At 41.0% G+C, this 15,484-nt stretch overlaps 1 protein-coding gene across 1 annotated transcript in view; it reads left to right on the forward strand.

The window, feature by feature from the left end:
• Window positions 1-6,504: 6,504 nt before the first annotated feature.
• The window catches only part of cntn3b (contactin 3b), a 55,781-nt gene continuing 46,801 nt past the window's right edge, over window positions 6,505-15,484 (forward strand). The window contains exon 1 of the mRNA XM_071494757.1: window positions 6,505-10,280. The gene's annotated coding sequence lies outside the window, so the exon portion shown is untranslated. The remainder of the gene's footprint in view (window positions 10,281-15,484) is intronic.

Here is a 15,484-nt window from a genome sequence, read left to right on the forward strand (position 1 = left end):
GCACAGATGAAAACATTCAGCTGTGACTGAAGAATCAATGAATATGCTTATAGTTATATGCAAGTATGAGAATAAACACACATACGAACAAACAGTGTTCAACAAGGTTTATCAGGTGGCACAGTACAACATGCACTGCCACTATTTAATGCAAACTGAAATAATACAAAACAAACATTCGCACATACTCACTGTCGGCAGTTTTGGGTAGTGTATTCTACATGTTGAAATGTCATGTGAGCATTTAGGCTATTGCAATGCCAAACAGGATCTGGTTTTTCTACTGAAGACATGTCCCAGTGAGAGGCACCGCAGAGTGTGATCAAACAACTGTCAAACTCTTGTCTCAGACTGAAACAAGACACTCCACATCATCCACAACAACTATTCCATCTGGAAGTACATCCTATAAATCTTTGCTGTATTAAAACTAAGAGGGTACTTGTGAAGGAGACATCACAACATAAGACATAGATGACACTGCTTTATTATAAAAACATTGGATAAATTGTTGTATAACAACAAACAGAGAATCAGCTAGCAGTATATTGCCAGAGGGGAGGTGTTAATGATGAGGATCGGGACAAATCCCGGTGGGTTTCAATTTACTGTGGCCTGACTAACAGTATTAAGTCTTGGTGCAGCCTGAGCTGATAGCAGTGTGCACTTGGCACAGACGCAGGGGCCTAAGTGGTCAGGGGGCCCTCTAACTCATAACAACTGTCCATGTAATTGTTGGCAAAGTGTTTTTATTTGTTCACAAAGTTTTTACTTGTTGACACAAATGCCTTGACGTGTTTGCTTCATATTTGTAGTCATGTGAGCTACAAAGCCTGTGGATTATGGAACGATAAAACAAGAGAATGCTTCACCCCAGACTGAAAACCAGGGAACAAACTCTTCATGTGCAGTAAACGCCAGAGACACACCATGAAAGACTGGAAAATGATTGTTCTCTGCAAGATGTGCACTGATGCGTACCTGTCACTACTTTTCTTGTCAATTGATCGAGTCATTGATGATGTCATGGTTTGAGATCAGATTAAGATTTGCTCATACAGAATAATGTTGACTGTTATAACACCTGTTTTTTTGTGATTTTAACATTGGAGGGCCTATTAAAGGTCGGAGGTTCTTTGGCAGGTCTTCACTGTAAAAAACAACCTTTTTTTAAGTCTCTGTCAACATCTCTGTCTACTATCTTGACACTCTGGCCAGGCCTCCTCACAGTGTAACATAAGGGCATACGGTATATACAGTACACAACAATTTGAACTAGGGATGTCTCAAAACCATAAATGCGGTAGTTTGTACCAATACCAATGAAATTCCATGATTCTCAATACCAAATTCAAAACCACAGCAAAAAAGAGAAAACAACAGAGGTTGTTGCACAGACAGTCTGATACTGTGCATGCACACACACATGCAAACACACACCTCAATGTAGTCAGTGTGCAAGCAGTAGTTTAAATTAACTAACAAGGTGACAGACCAGTGGTGTGAAAACATCCATTTAAAAAGTCAGTGTTACATTCTGAATGACTGAGCAGTGCTCACATTATGAGCTGCTGTTGCGCTAGCTTAAACAAGCTGACATTAGACTTTGTGAATGTTGTGTGTGCAGAGAGTTGCTACAACAGATTCCAGCTGTGGCAGTTGACAAACACCACAGACGAACATGTTGATGACATGTTTTTAATATGAAGTGAACAACTGAAACTCACCCACCCTGACCTCTGTGTACAGGTATCTATCTTTGAGGTGCTTAGGTAAGTTCGAGGTGTCTCCTCCCTTCATTTGAAATGCTCTGCGGCACAGTTTGCATACTGCTCGTCCCTGTTGATCAGCATCAAACACAAAATATCTCCATACAACAGCCTCGATGTGTTTTTTTGTCCACAAATCATGGTAGACCTGTTGCTGCACCTGCACTTGCTGCTGCCATGTGTTACTGTCATTGTTTACTGTGCCTACTGTTAATGTAAGACGAGAACGCTTATAGGGTCATTATACTGCCCTCGTCTGTCATCTCCAGCACCTACGACATCTACAGTACTTACAGTACTGTAGAAAAACAAGCACCGTCAGATTACAGCATTGACTTGGTGCCTAAGTGTCGGTTCTCTTGCTGATTCACTGTCAGTGCCTTTTGTTGCTTGGTCCCTTTGTCAAATACAGGGGTTTAAGCTCCATGAGCCCTATTTTTTTATTGTGCCCACAAACATTTCAAAACACAAAATTTCACAGCTGACACTAATACCAGAGCTGGTCTGTACCTCCTCCATTGATTCGATTTTTTTTTTTTTTTTGTAATTCTATTTAACACTTTAACACTGAAATTTAAGTGCATCTAATGTAGATATTTAAGGCATTTCAAATAGTTCACCATTTTATTTACCTAACACATACACACACTCATAATGTAGTGTTATTTATTGACCTTTAGCCAAGGAGGGCTTACCTTGTGTTTTTATTGTATGTACTATTGTAGTATATCTGTATACATATATATGCTATGATTATATTTACTTTTGTGTCATCTCAACTATTGTACCTGTCTACTTTTGTAATTGTATACATTACATCTTCTTTAGTATCCTATGCATTGCATAGGAAACACCATATAATATGTAACTATGTTGGTTTCTTTTTCTGTGTGTTTTTCAATTTTTTCTACTTTTTCTACTTGTTTCACTTTTGACAAGTTCACACTGAGGTGATACCCACCTCTCTTGGTTTGTCCTTGCAGCGCAGACCCTAAAGTGCACCAATAAAACATAAAGTGTTATTCTCGCCAGTGGATGTTGTTATACCTCCAAATACAGGACTGGCAGTAACAACAATGAGAGCAGTCCTGTATGCTGCCAAGCGTGGAGCTTAAAAAACTCACCACTCTTTCAGTCAAAGCCGTGTACCTAACTGGGAAGCACTGTACACCCTCAGGTGCATTTCTTCTTTCTGATCACTTTCCACTTGTTTTCTGTTTCTCTAACTTCTCTCCACACACAGTGTCCTTTCAGAAAAACAAGTACAAACAGAAGTATGAAAAGAGTAAGGGAGTGCAAAGTAGCATCAGTCTTTAATAATTAGACATATGAAATGTGCAGCCCCTGCTCAGGGTGTCAGAGAAGCTGGTCAGCTACAGAACAGCACAACATTCAGAGTTGTGGTAGCAGGTTCCCAGCTGTCTGACCTCTTTTTAAGACTTTTTTTTTTAAAACCAATTTGCATATGCTTAAGCCAACATATGGCCTCTTAAAGAATTCCCCAATTTGGTGCAACGGCCCCAAACAGCAGTTAGAAACACACAGAGCAAGTCTTGTCACTGCTCCGTATAGACACTGGATTGAAGTACTGTGCATCAAAATTGTTGTGGTTTTATACAATATAATATGATTAGGGTAAAAAATAATATTGCCTACAATACCCATATACCGTATTTACCCGTAATGAAGCGTGACTTGCATGAATTATGCCCGGTTATCGCTAACAGTTCCCAAGAGGTTTATTGAAGCACACTGGTTAATGAGGACATCCTGTCACTCACCCGAACATAAATATATGGCTCACTCAAGCCGAGCTGCTGTGTTGGCTTTATGTGTTTCCTCGCAGGGAAAAAATGAGTTGAATGAGCCACGAAGAATTAGAGTTGATGATAGTGAAAAACAAAAGCCCATTCAGGAGCTGGCCGGAGTAACCCATGAATTAAACAATTCAATTAAGTTACCTAGAAGCACCTATGTCCGCTGTACATAAAAGAGACATTACATGATATTATTTTTGAATCACCCCAGCCGAGCAAAATCTTTCATAGTCACTGACAAAAGGATATTAAACTAAATATTTATGTAAAAATCCTCACATATGAATTTTTGTTCTTATCAATCTCATGAAGAATGAAGATGATAGATCACAATATTAGGTGAAAACCATCTGTGGAGGTTCTGCACATGAGCAATAATACTGATTATTAGGAGCTAGTTGTAAGTTTTGCTGGCTACACAGCTAGCATCAGCATTTACAGCTGTTTACTCAGCAGTCTTGAAGAAACATCGCGTCATTCCTTTACTCACCCAGATCTGTCTCAAGTGGTGAAAAGCAATGCCAATGTTAACTCGAGCAGGCCTTTTCTTCTACTGAAGTTAGCACGCTTACCAGCTAGCCAATAGCAACCCACTGTAGCCTCCAATCTGCCTTGAGGCGTATTATAACCTCTTGTCTTGTAAATCCAACCATGGCTGAAGGTCCCCAGATAGCAAAGAAATTCTGTCCTGTTCTTGGGCCATGTGCTTGTTTTCTTCTGGCCCAGGTGTACACCCAGGTCTATCTCCAGAATCTGGCCCATAAACACCATGATTGTAAAATGTTACGACCACATCTGGACCAATTCTGGAGTACACATGGAAAATCGTCATGCTGCCAGTCAATACAGAATACAGCTGGACTCCACCCAAATGAAGAATTACACGGGCCAGACCTGGGCTGAAGACCCAGGCATATGTTGGGCCACAACTTTCATTTTGCTATCTTGTCAAGCGACAAGCACCACCACCTGGTCCTGCCAGGTGACCACGTTCTGTGGCAGAGAAAACTCGCAAATAGCCCCTTTAAATCCATACATGCCACAATCTTCCACCTTTTCATGTTTGTTGCTTATTTTCAACCCTAAAATCAACTTATACATGCATTACTACCAACAGCTGGGCTGCTGATGAAATGTGGGACACAGGAAGCTCTGACTACTGCTCCAAAACATTATTAGGATAAGTGTGCAGCGAGTGTGAGCTAAAGTGTGCTGTGCCTTGCCATTTTTCAGATGTGGGACACATTTGCCTACTACTTGAGGGGAACACAAATGTGCACTCATGTGCTCAAGACTGTGAGTGTGAGTGCTGGGACAGACCAACATCACTCTCTCTTTTTACGTGTCCCGAAGCATGATGGGAAGCTTATTGGCAAAAACCAAAATATAGGAATGTTGAGAAATATAATAGGAATAGAATTAAATTATAGATCGATTCTTTCATGATAGAATTATAGAATTAAAGAATCCATGGATTTTAGCTTGTTTTGTTTAAAACTCTCAACACATTTCTGTAACTGTAGTCATGCAATTTCCTATCAACATAGCTTGTATTACCCTGGAGCACTAAAGGCCCATCCAGTTTTTGACATCCTTCACTCGTCTGACGCATAAAGCAGATTCCATTTTATCAAATGTATCAGTCCACACTGACTCTACAACCCTCCTTTTATTTTCTCTCCGGCACATTGAGCAAAATCTTAACAGATAATCAATCAAATCACATAAATCTCTGTTTACACTGTATGTTGTTTTATTTACAAACAATATTTACGCTCCTATATAATTATTGATTACAGCCGCCAGTGTGAATATGAGTTTTCTGAATACACTATAGGTTTGCTCAGATGGGCAGGGAAAATAAAATGCACTTTCCTCACTCATCATGGAGCCTTATTGAAAAACATTTTTGCCCAGTAAATTTGTGACATTAGTCGGTCTGATGAACACAGTTTGTCGTCTCAGCTCCTCAGGAGCTGTGCTGCTGACAGGGAAGCTGATTGTGTGCAGAGTGACTGCTGAACAGAGGTCAGATTCAGTGTGGATTGACTGGACTGGACACTTCGGTATTCACTGTGAAGTATTCACTGTCCCAGATCTTCTGTTCTGTAGTACCAGCTGATGGCATTTCAGCCCAGCCTGTGGTATTCTGAAAATAATAATACATGGCATGTGAAAATGCCATGAGCCTGTAAATAATGGAGCACAAAGCAAACAAAAACAGCCCAGGGTTCAAACGCTTAATAACAAGTCGCACTGTTTTCTGTCATCATCAAAAGGTGAAATTTGATGCAGAGATTAAATGTAGCTATACACTGAAATGTGGCACTGTGCAGAGCTGTTGTAAGGTCTGGTAATTGTTAAACTTGGTCTCTCAGCTTTACAGGTGAGATGCAAAAGTATGTTAGTTTAAAATACAATGCAACGCCATTTAAATGTAAACAAGCATTCATTTCCTATAGGCCTCCTCCACAGGAAGGTCAGCGTCCAGATTCAGCGAGAAAGCAGCTCTACCTGGTTGACCTACACGGTCTTGCCCCAGCACACGGTAGCAGGACTTGTGCTCTCTGAAACTAATGCTTGCCTGGAGATGCATAATAGCTACATTACTTATTTCACCACCATAGTTATTCATGGATGAAGACAGATTATCCGCAGTGGCTGTGTATGCAGTGGCCTCAGATCTCTGCTGACCTTGAACTGACATTTTTCCAAACACAAACCCCCACTTCTACACACCCCTCCTCAACCAATAAGATACTGAATGACTTTAATTAATGGCGTTTCACCTCCTCTGTATTTTCCATCAGTCTCTCTGAAAACCCCCTGGAGTTATCCTGTGCCCAGAAACATTAAATATTCATATCTCCATCATTTTAATATTTAAGTCAATCAAATGGATTGCGCCAGATAAAACTAACAGCAATTATCTATGCAGTGATAGGGAGATTTATTTAGTGTGATGAGCGACAAATGGTGAAACATGAGGCTGAATGTCTGCCGCTTTCTCTTTTCTTTGCCTGTTTTCTTTTTCATTTTTTTTCTCTTTTTTTTTGACGACAGTGCATCTTCCAAGGCTTCCTATAACTTGAAAGAGAATCGCTGGCACAGCTTATGAAGACTTCTGAAAACGAGAAAACCACTTTTAATAAAAAGTAACACAGACCCTTACACACTGGCTGAGAACATGAAAATTACGAGGGCAGGTCGTTATGGATAAAATGGCTAAAAAGAGCTAAAGTGGTGGCTCTGTTTTTATTGAGATTTGATGATAATAAGTCTCGCATGTTTGATTCCACTGCTGTTTAGGCTACTTGGATACAGACTAACTTGAGGCTGGAATATGACATTGTCACAGAATTTCTTCATGGAAACAAAAGCCAGACAATATAATTGTGTATGTTTCTTCTCCTGAAGATGGAGGATGTGAAATATTTCCAGTAGGAGGAAGTCCTGTGTGTCAAATGACCCCGAAAATAATGGCCTCAATCAGTTCCTCAGCATAATGATAGATTATTTTGGTTGGTCAAATGTATTTCAGTATCTGTATCCATATCACTTCTTTATGATTATAGTAACAATATATACAGCATATCAACATGGATTGAATAAGGAACTTATTTGATGATATTTAAATTCTAAATAAACTTAAAGCAGCAATAATTATATCTTGGTCATAAGGGGGCAGCAGAACAAACCGTAAACACGATACTGATATCTAATCATCTCACAAAGTTTGAAAACATTTGCCCTTTTACACAGCCAGCAGTAACAGGGCAACGCCTAATGAATGTAATTACAATATTCATGCTCCTTTTAGCTCTGATTTGGTGGCTACCACCTCTTAATGAAAACCTCTTGCTGTTCAGCTGCTAAAAGCTGCACGCGAACACAACAAAGCTGAGACTGGTGAGAAGTGGCGTAGCACAAAAATCTGGGCCCCATACAGAAGCAGTCTCAATGCTCCCCTTTTAATATATCCATTGTCACACCTGCCCAAATCACTGAATCAACAGGTAAACATGACATCTGCAGTGGTTACCATGGCAATCAGTAGAGGTTTTCAGGTCTTAATTATACCCTGGGCATAAGACAATGGTCTAAGTCCATCCTACTCTACCACCTACACTAAGAAAGGGTTACAGAATTACTGAATTTCACAATAAAGTCAACCAGCAGGAACCAAAACAATAATTAGGCCAGTGGAGTGGACTCAGCCATGTGCACCTTTTGGATACAGGAGTCTGTCAAACTATTTATTTGGCCCAATGTAACAGATTACCTATAATGCTAATAACATAACATTTTCAAATCACACATGAACTTGTTACTGCCCCCACTTCAAGATTTTCCAAGCCGACTGGTAGGCATCAGTTCAAGCGATTAGGTAACTATTCATCGCATATTAATGATATCAATTTAATTATCTAAATATATATTCAATATAAAAGGTGTGAGTCCAGGGCTGAAAAGATTTCATAGTTCAACACTTTGCTACATTACAGAGAAATACAACATTTAAAATATTAATTTTGCAAGCATGTGCACGGAGTGAACTGCCTGTTTACAATACTCTCAAAAGTAGTTATGATTCCGAATGTGTCTGAGCAATAGAGTTGCCACCTTCTATGTGAAGAAGTTATGGACGTAATTTTCTCACAGCACACAGGGCTTGTCAGTCTATTGCTCATTGAAAAACTTCTCCAAGCCACTTTGGCTTTACGTGACATTACATTATTCACGTCACTTTGAAAACGTAGTTTATAAATGAAATGACATGTACAAAAACACTGGACAAATTGTGTCCCATTTTCATTCAATATGGGACGCAGCATTTTATTTTATCATGGATGATGCTGTATTATACAGGACAATCCTGTATTATATGGGACTTAAGCAACCAGCAAGGGGATAAGCCATGTTTGAGGTTGATGAGCTTGCATGTCGCCTTAATGTGAGTCGTCCCGTGCTTTGGAATTCCGGCCCAACATACTGGTGTATGTTGACTGACTGAGTCACTTCCTTTGAAGTTTGACTTTATCTTCCTTTCCTCAAAACTTGTTTAACCAAAACTCTTCTCATCATCTGTGTTTGGTTGACCACTAGGTGGCAGCCCAACTTTTTACTCCACGCTCTCACTGCTACGCCCCTGCTGGTGAGTGAACCAAAAAGGAAAGTTCTGGTCCTTAAAACCAAAACAATGAGAGACCGAAAGATCCTACTGAGTCAGGTGAGCCACTACAACTGACTCAGTTTTCTTTACGCATGGCAATTTAATTCACTGTTAATATGAAAATACTGACGGGTGCAGCTTTAAACAAACAGCAGCAAACAGCAGCTTTAAGATCACAGGACATATTCCTGTTCTTGGAACATGTCTCCCTGTGCTCGGCCAAAACAAGAATCTAGTTTCTCAGGTGTGTATAGTAACAAGAGTCCCATTTTATTCGCCTCTGTGTTTGTAATAAGCATGTGATCGAATGCCCTTGCAGAGCTAAGACTTTGAAAAGAGCTGTGGGGGGAAAAAACTCACCAAAAACACTCTATGATTTCGGATGGTTGCATCATGAAAACAATGAAATTTAAATTAGGTGACAGCATATTAATAGACCAAAAGGCACTAAAGCACCTGTCTGTGTGGTCCTCTACCGCACATCTAGTTTGAACGGTACTTGTGCAGTTGTGCTCCAGGATGAAATCCTCACACTCTACACAGGCTGTGTCTGAGAACTGCTGCATGTGTGCTCATTCCACACCGAGTGAAGACGATTCCTGATGATTACATTCGATGTCTGAGCCTAGTAGAATAATCTTATGGGTCAGTTTCACTAATGCACATCACTTTCTTTTTAAATAAATAAAATAAAATCCATCCTCTCCTTTGCTTGTGTTGATCAGCAGCGGTTGGTCTGCAGAAACCGTAATTCACCAAACCTACAGCACCAATTCACCACAAACACGCCATTGATATGAGGCAGTTTGTTTATGGTGATGAATGATCAAAATGAGTTCATTTTCTGTGCTTATTTCTCTCTCTCTCTCTTTTTTTTTTTTTTTTTTAAGAAATGGCGTTTTTACCCCAAAATACTTGTGGAAATTCCTGCTTGATCTCTGCTCATCCTAACGACAAATATCCCGAGATCAAATGTGCACTCACTTAAGCAGAGGAATGGCAGGTGCCCATAGGCTGGTGGCGTATGACTGTGCTGCGATGGGTGTTTTCACGCGTCACCAGTGGGCGCTTCTTCCTGCGCACAAAGAGAGCAGAGCCCGGGGATGCGCACGATGTGAGTGTCCGCTCAGAGGCACCGCTGTCCTCCTCTCTGCTTCTTGGCAGCATCTTGCGGAGTGTAATCTGAGGAGGTCGAGGAACGTCCCGGCGTGCAGCAGCGCATCAGCCCTCAGCCGGTGAACTGTCTCACTGATTGTGGAATTTACCGAGGTGCACAACACTGTTAGACCCATCCTCAGAGACCGAGAGACGCACTTAGACGGAGCAGAATTAAGTGCAGGGCGCAGAAACACTGCCGGAGCACAGAGCTGCCTCTTTCTTTTGGCTTCTGAAAAAGACACAGAGTTTGCTGTGAGAAATGTTCTCCGCTCTCTAGATCCAGACACAAACGGCAGCTGACGGACAGTGGAATTACAATCAAAGCAGTTTAATGAAGAGGAAAAAAACTGCATCCTAGAACAAGTGAGTATCCGCTCAGAAATCACCACACCTCCTTGCACCTTATTTTCTCGCCTTTTTAATTTGAATATATACATGAAGGAACTGTGTAGTGCCAAGTTTGCTGCCTTTGCTTTGTAGGAAAACTGTAGTAAAAAAAAAAAAAAATGCAACTTAAAAAATAAAATAACCTCAAAAGCCTCATCCATGAGGCGACATGTCTTGATGTTCCTCTCTGAGACAGAGTGTGCATGCTGGCAGTGGTCGCACATGCTTGATGCTGATGATTGCGTTTCTAAACGAGCCCCAAATGGCTCAGATGGTCCTACTGGGATTTCTACTGTTGGGGCTCATTTCCCTCATCTAGGACAAAGTCCATATGGTGCTGCTCCGCTCAGTAACACTGAGCCCCGGCATCAGGACTGCCCGCCCGGAGAAAAGCTCTCCGTCTAACTTGTTTAAGGCAATTATTCGAGTCTCTGCAGAGGGGAAAAGAGCCTGAGCTCATGCGGATTTTCCAAATGGTCATTTAATTGTATCTGAATGTCCTCTTGCATCATAATATTCTGATATCTGTGGGGCATTTTTTTTTCCGAAAAAAAAAAAAAAAAAAATCTCACAGGATTATGATAGTTGCAGCCTGCTGGGGGCTGTTATTAAAGAAATGATCCTAACAGCTCAACCTCTCTCATTTATCTGGAAAACCAAATATTTGGCCACCAGTGGTCTGCTCTTCTTCTTTTTTTTTTTTTTTTTTTGTTCATCCAGACTACAAAAGGACAGACTCAACAGTGGGAGGAAAATGCTCAGCCTGCCTCATCTACAAAGTATCCCAGTGTTCAGCAGGGATTGTAATCGTTCTCCCCTCTATTCGTGTTTATTTATAGGTCCCTTGCACACATTTGGAGAATAACAGGCAGTAGCCAAATGAGAGGTGAAACATGTCTTTGAAGCCAAGCAGTCAATTATGCCATAACGCAGTAATATCCACCATGGCAGTGCAGAGATGAGTTTGTGCTGTAGCACCATTTGCTTTGAAACCCCCCCCCCCCCCCCCCCTTTTTTTGATTCAACCAGAGAGGCATTTACATTGTGCAGCCAGTTCCTCCTCCAGAAAAAGGCTCCGAAATGGATTGAATGTCACAGTGAAAAACATGTAAAGAGCCTGGCTGAGTGTCTCCTGCTCCTCATCCTTGACCTCCAGTCATGTGTTTGTGGCTGTATCTAAGATGAGGGTCTGGGGATGTGCCTGGCTGATGATGGGGTTGAGAAATGGATCGCTGCTCCCCTCTCTTTTAAGTGCACTTACTCTCCTGCCCCTGTGTTAGGCAGCAGCTGAGGGATGTAGCCGCGTTTAACATTGCAGGGGAGTCACAGGGGGCGTCTCGCTGTCTTCCACGGATTCAATGATTTCTCGCATGAAAATACACAGCTGGATAATGTCTGAGTGTCCTGCCCAGGTGTTTAGTTATACTCTGGTAAACAGAGATTTAATGTGTAACACAAAAAAAATGTCAAGTAGATGTAAAATTACAGTCTTCATTTATTTGGTGTAAAAGTGTGAATAATGTCAGAGTAACAATAAACATGTTGCTCCCTCTTATCTTCATCGTCTTAAGCTGTCCTCCAGCATTCAAACGGCCACTCTTGTAATCATACCGTCTCATTCATACATGCACAGTGTGGCATGACATCCACGCGTGAAGTGGCTACTTTATTTCCTTTAGCCTGCAATGCTCTGCCGCAACTGAAATCTCAAGAGAGAATATGCATTCAGCCAGTTCTTTCATGAATGTTAATATAACAGCTGCTGAGATTGGGTTTGGAGGGGCCAATTATATATAAGGCCTTTTTTTTTTTTTTTTTTTTACTTGAAATCTTAATGCATAATTTGCCACGGGAAACATTACTCACTCACCTTCAATGGGCCTATTGTGGTGTTGTGTTGCAATCAGTGCCAAACAATTACTCCTCCTTTGCTTCTTCTCCTTTTCATTTTGGAACTATTTCGCTGGAACCTAAGCCGTGAAAAACAGACATTAAGCTCTGCGTTTCTTTGTCAATCACCCGCAGTTATTTACCTATTCATTTGTTACCCCCACGCCTCTCACCCCCCTGGCTCATGTGAAATAGACTTGTGCAGGTCCTCAGTCACTCAGAGTAAATTAGGAGGTATCAGTGCACACTTGATTGTGAATTCTTCATTCATTGGCAAAAGCACAGAGCAGCTGTGCATTCAGATCGAGTCCGTCCCTGGTGGTGGATCCTGGTCTCCCAGGTTCTCCTGCTGAATGATTTAATGGAGATAGCATCAGATAGTCATAAAGACATTAACTAAATGGAAATGAATGCATCACAGTCTGTAGTGAATTCATATACACAGTGCCACTGGTGTTCAATTTTGACGGAGTGGGGTTTTTTTTTGGGGGGGGGGGGGGGGGGGGGGGTGATGTCTGATACATGTAGATTTCCAAGCTCTGTGTTGCTTATATACCGCATGAATGAATACAGACCTCGAGCATGCACACCCTTATGATAGAAACTCTCTCCTTGCATCCCTCCCTTATTAGATTCTTGTGCAATTATGTTGCCCTCAGGGGGGAAAATGGGTGCCTTTAACCACCTCTCCTATCAATTATGTGCCAAACAACAGCCCCACTAACCAAGAAGTCATCTCATTTACTCTGGAATGTGTTTAGCCAATGACTTCCATTAGGTTTAGATTCTGTGGAGGTGAGGCGAGTGTGGTGCCTCATTACATTTGGCAGAGCAATCTTTTGCTCATTATTTCGGTTGAGAAAGTCCAAGAAAGAAAATGCCACCTCACCTTGATCGCCACAAAGCCCAGAATGAGTAGGTTTTTTTTTTTTTCAGGTTTCTTTGTTTCCAGAGAAAAGTTTTTTTTTTTGATTAGCTAAATCATCAGCTGATATTCCGCTCTGTAAGGTTTGACATCTGTGAATTTTTGATACTCAAGAGTAATACAATTGTTTATTTTTTTCAGTTTTAGTATTTCTGTTTTTATGCCTCTGTGCTGCTGACAGCTGTGGTTGGAGGCATTATGTTTTCGGGTTGTCTGTCCCATTCCCGTGAACGCGATAGCTCAGCAACGCCTCCAGGGAATGTGTTTTCATTTGGCACAAATGTTCACTTGCACTCTAGGATGAACTGATTAGAATTCAGTGGTCAAAGTAGGACTGGGCGATACGACCTCAAATCAATAATATAATTATTTCAAACCTTTACCTCGACTTCGATTAATGAACAATTATTTCTTTGATTATATCTTTGTGATTAAAATGCAAAGGAACAAAGAAAACAGACACAGATGAACTATTTATGGCTCTTTATTGAATATTTCTAACAGCTCCTTAAAATGAAAACATCTTGTGATAAAGGTCACATTTTAGTTGGCTGAGGGAACAAACAACGGTGTTACCTTTGGTTGGTAAGAGATTTTTCTGCAGTGTTTCTGTTTGATTTCTTTTTGTTTGGTGTCATCTTCACTGAAGCCAAAATGTGCTCAAACAGCCGACACGGCATTCTTTGTAGTTTTTGATGTAGTTATTTAGTTGCTCCAGCTGAGGCTCAGTGTTTGCGTTTGTGTTGTCCATATCACCAGCTTTGCTCTGAGTCAACGCAGACTTAGTTGGACAGGGATTCTTAAGTGGACAGTTCATGAATGCACACATTGTTATTAACTGAGACGAGCAAGATTCAGTCAGTGAAAGGTCCTAAACATCGGTTCTGATACTTTTTCAGTGAATTTTCCAGCTCTAGGTCAAAGGTTAAAGGTCAATGTTACTGTTACCTCACAAAACATGTTTTTGGCCGTAATTCAAGAATAAAAATACACTAAATACAATTTCTTAAATACCCTCTGAGTCTTCTACATATATTATATAGCTTTGGACAGACATGGATGTAAACTGCAAGATGACTGGTTGGCGGAGGTACACGACTTGTGTGCTCTGTGTATTCCCTAACTGTATAAAAGGCTCTAAATGGCACAGTGAGACACTTCAGCTCCCCACATTCTGCCACTGAGAAGCTGTCCAATGAAAAAGAAACTCTTCAAGGCAGGGTGACACACCCTTCTTACACAACAGCTGGAAAGACTGGCATAGACTGTGTCTTTTAATGAACCACCAATTCAGAAATAAATACACAAAGAAAATGCTCAATAATGAAAACATGACTGCAGGTTTCACAGGCTGCAGAAAGAAGCCGTGTTTAGAGACCGACAACTGTGCAGCACCAAACTTGTAAAGACTGTTCGAGGAGATTTTCCTCTCATGATCTTGAAGCTTTTTGGACTGATGGGTTGGGGTGACGAAGTCGAATCCTCCAGAAAGCGGATAGTGGTTAATACAGCACTCAAAGTGAAAAACACAGCACAGACTTTTTTTTTTTTTTTTTTTGCTCCAGTAGAATCTCACACCGTGTAATCCAATGTGATGGGTTTTTAGAGTGGCAAAACGCCCCCTAAATTTTGAAAGACACAAGGAAATCCACTCTGAATCTTACTGTGCCTGCAATTACAGCAGACGAGGAACAATTACTGGCACCAGGACAGTCGAGCTAAGCCGACACTGGCCATTAAGTTATGATCAGGCAAATAGGATGATCACCCCCCCTCCCCCACCCCTCCCACCCCCCGGTGTAGATTCTACTGCGCTTCATACTCCTTCTTAAGATCACGTAGTGATGCTTTTCACATGAAACCACCACCGCATTTCTACAATTACAAGTTGGTGAAACAAGTGACTGGTTAGTATTTAGGTCTGTTTCAAGAATTGCAAAGATAGCCCTCGGTTAATCCGCACAACAGGGTTGTGTTGTAAGGATGAGGGGTTGGGTTGAATTCTTAATCCTGAGAGGCGTATCCGTTTCCACTTACTGTGATGTAGGTCAGAGCTTGAGCAAAGCCCCTCCTGTGCCACTGATACTACAATTACAGACTTAAAGCTCTCAGTTCCACTTCCACATTAGAAAAGTTTTAATGGCTATTTAGGTCATTGATCACCGGTTACAGGGGATTTCTGATTAAATCACTCCTTGTGATAATAATAGGTAAAGGGGGTGAGTGGTGTGGATAGAATTTTCTTTCAGAGTACATTTTTTATCATGATATACAGTATACTGATATTGTGATAGAAAGAATGTCTGCTTTTCTCTGATCCAGTGAGTTAAATATACAAAACATTTACTGTCCCATAAAGCATTGC

This window comes from Trachinotus anak, unplaced genomic scaffold (genome assembly GCF_046630095.1).
Source record: "Trachinotus anak isolate AG129_WGS33_773 ecotype Australia unplaced genomic scaffold, CSIRO_AGI_Tana_v1 ptg000013l, whole genome shotgun sequence".
Taxonomy (NCBI): domain Eukaryota; kingdom Metazoa; phylum Chordata; class Actinopteri; order Carangiformes; family Carangidae; genus Trachinotus; species Trachinotus anak.